The sequence below is a fragment of the Colobus angolensis genome, unplaced genomic scaffold (assembly GCF_000951035.1).
Source record: "Colobus angolensis palliatus isolate OR3802 unplaced genomic scaffold, Cang.pa_1.0 Scaffold9, whole genome shotgun sequence".
Lineage (NCBI taxonomy): Eukaryota > Metazoa > Chordata > Mammalia > Primates > Cercopithecidae > Colobus > Colobus angolensis.
This window is the reverse complement of record NW_012122931.1, coordinates 395,501-398,763: the sequence shown is the minus strand read 5'-3', so window position 1 is coordinate 398,763 and position 3,263 is coordinate 395,501. Positions and strand designations below refer to the sequence as shown.

Sequence of the window (3,263 nt, the reverse complement as noted above, 5' to 3'; positions counted from 1 at the left end):
CAGGAGATTGAGACCATCCTGGCTAACACTGTGAAACCCCGTCTCTACTAAAAAATACAAAAAACTAGCCGGGCGAGGTGGCGGGTGCCTGTAGTCTCAGCTACTCCGAAGGCTGAGGCAGGAGAATGGCATAAACCCGGGAGGCGGAGCTTGTAGTGAGCTGAGATCCGGCCACTGCACTGCAGCCTGGGCGATAGAGCAAGACTCTGTCTCAAAAAAAAAAAAAAAAAAAAACCCAGGATCTAACTATATGCTGTATATATATAAGATATTCACTTTACAGTCAAAAAATAAAATAGGTTAAAAGTACAAAAAAAGATGATATTTTATGTAAACAGTAACTAAATGAGAGCTGACCTGGCTATACTCATATCAGAAAAAATAGACTTTAAGACAAAAATTGTTATAAGAAACAAAGACATTATATGATACTAAAATGCTCAATGCATTAAAAATATATAACAATTATAAACATCCATTCACATAACAACAAAGCTCCAACACATATGAGCAAAAAGTAACAATTGAAGTGAGAAACATTAGTCCAACAATAAGAGTTGGAGACTTTAACACTCCATTTTCTCTTCTTTTTTTTTTTTTTTTTGAGACAGAGTCTCGCTCTGTCGCCCAGGCTGGAGTGTAGTGGCAGGATCTTGGCTCACTGCAAGCTCCACCTCCCGGGTTCACGCCACTCTCCTGCCTCAGCCTCCCGAGTAACTGGGACTACAGATGCCTGTCACCATGCCCGGATACATTATTGTTTTGTATTTTTAGTAGAGATGGGTTTCACCGTCTTAACCAGGATGGTCTCGATCTCGTGACTTTGTGATCTGCCTGCCTTGGCCTCCCAAAGTGCTTGGATTACAGGTGTGAGCCACCGCGCCTGGCCACCATTTTCTCTTCTCTTCCTTTCTCTACTTTTCTTTTCTTTCCTGACAGAGTCACTGTTTCCCAGGCTGGAGGATCTTGGCTCACTGAAACCTCTGCCTTCTAGGCTCACGTGATCCTCCCATCTCAGTCTCCCAAGTAGCTGGGACGACAGGTGCATACTACCATGCCTGACTAATTTTTGTGTGTATGATTTTGTAGAGATGGGTTTTGCCATGTTGCCCAGAATGGTCTCCAACTCCTAGGCTCAAGCAGTCCACCTGCCTTGGCCTCTGAAAGTACTGGGATTACAAGCATGAGCCAATGTGCATAGCCAACACCCCACTTTCTTTTGTTGCTGTTGTTTTGAGATGCTTGCTTTGTCACCCAGGTTGGAGTGCAGTGGCACATCTCGTCTCACTGCAACCTCCACCTCTTGGGTCCCAACAATTTTTCTGCCTCAGCCCCCTGAGTATCTGGAACTATATGCATGTGTCTACACACTTGATTAATTTTTGTATTTTTAGTAGAGACAGGGTTTCACCATGTTGGCCAGGCTGGTCTTGAACTCCTGACCTCAAGTGATCCACCTGCCTCAGCCTCCCAAAGTGCTGGGATTACAGGCATAAGCCACTGTGCCTGGCCAGCCCCCAAAATCTGTATGTTGAAGTCTTAACCCTCAGTACCTCAGCATGTGACTGCGTTTGGAGACAGTGCCTCTAAAGAAGTCATTAAGTTAAAATAAGATCATTAAGGTGGGCCCTAATCTAATATGACGTGTGTCCTAAATAAGAAGAAAAATATCTAGACACAGACATGCACAGAGGTGAAGATATAGGAAGAAGATGGGTGTCTACAAGCCAAGGAGATAGGTCTCATAAGAAACCAATCCTAGGCTGAGCACAGTGGCTCATACATGCAATCCCAGCACGTTAGGAAGTTGAGGCAGGAGAAGTGCTAAAGCTAGGAGTTCATGATCAGCCTAGGCTATAAATTAGACCCTGTCTCTACAAAAAAAGTTTAAAAATTAACCAGTCATAGTAGGACCACGTCCGTAGTCCTAACTACGTGGGATACTGAGGTGGGAGGATCACTTGAGCCCAGGAGTTCAAGGATGCAGTGAGCCTTGATTGCAGCATTGTGCTCCAGCCTGAGTGACAGAAAGAGATGGAAGGAAGGAAGGGAGGAAGGGAGGAAGGGAGTCCCTGCACACGCTCTCTTGCCTGCTGCCATGTAAGATGTGCTATCGCTCTTCCTTTGCCTTCTGCCACGATTGTGAGGCCTCCCCGGCCACGTGGAACTGCGAGTGTATTAAACCTCTTTCCTTTATAAATTACCCAGTCACAGGTATGTCTTTATTACCAGCGTGAGAATAGACTAATACAGTGTGGTACTGGCACAAGCATAGACATATAGATGAATGGAACAGAATTGACAGTCCCAAAATAAACCATGTATCTGTGGTCAATTGATTTTTGACAAGGGCACCAAGACTATTCAATGGGGAAAAAAGAGTCTTTTCAACAAATGGTGCTCTGGTAACTGTATATTCACATGCAAAAGAATGAAGTTGAAGCTGGGCACAGTGGTGCACACCTGCAGTCCCAGCACTTTGGGAGGCCGAGGCAGGTGGATCATTTGAGGTCAGGAGTTCTAGACAGCTCGGCCAACATGGTGAAGCCCTGTTTCTACCGAAAATACAAAAATTAGCTGGGCATGGTGGTGCATGCCTATAATCCCAGCTACTTGGGAGGCTCAGCCAGGAGAACTGCTTAGAGCCTGAGAGCCTGAGAGGGAAAGGTTGTGGTGAGCCAAGGTCGTGCCACTGCACTCCAGTCTGGGTGACAGCGTGAGACCCTCTCTCAAAAAAAAAAAAAAGAATGAAGTTGGGCTCGGTGAGGTGGCCCATGCTTGTAAGCTTAGCGCTTTAGAAGGCTGAGATGGGAGGATTGCTTGAGTCCAGGAATTTGAGAACAATGTGGGCAACACGGTAAGACCCCCATCTCTATCAAAAAAAGTTTTTTAAAAAAGAATGAACGCGGACCCTTATCTCATACCATATATAAAAATTAACTCAAAATGGATCAAAGACCTACATATAAGAATGAAAGCCAGGCCGGGCGTGGTGGCTCACACCTGTAATCCTAGCACTTTGGGGGTCTGAGGCGAGTGGATCATGAGGTCAGGAGTTCAAGACCAGCTTGTCCAGTATGGTGAAACCCCGTCTCTACTAAAAATAAAAACATTAGCCAAGTGTGGTGGCACATGCCTGTAATCTCAGCTACTTGGGAGGCTGAGACAGGAGAATCACTTGAACCTGGGAGGTGGAGGTTGCGGTGAGCCCAGATTGTGCCACTGTATTCCAGCCTGGGTGACAGAGCAAGACTCCATTTCAA

At 45.7% G+C, this 3,263-nt stretch overlaps 1 pseudogene; it reads left to right on the top strand.

Annotated features, from left to right (window-relative positions):
- The window catches only part of LOC105504133, a 20,039-nt pseudogene that overhangs the window by 13,980 nt on the left and 2,796 nt on the right, over positions 1 to 3,263 (top strand).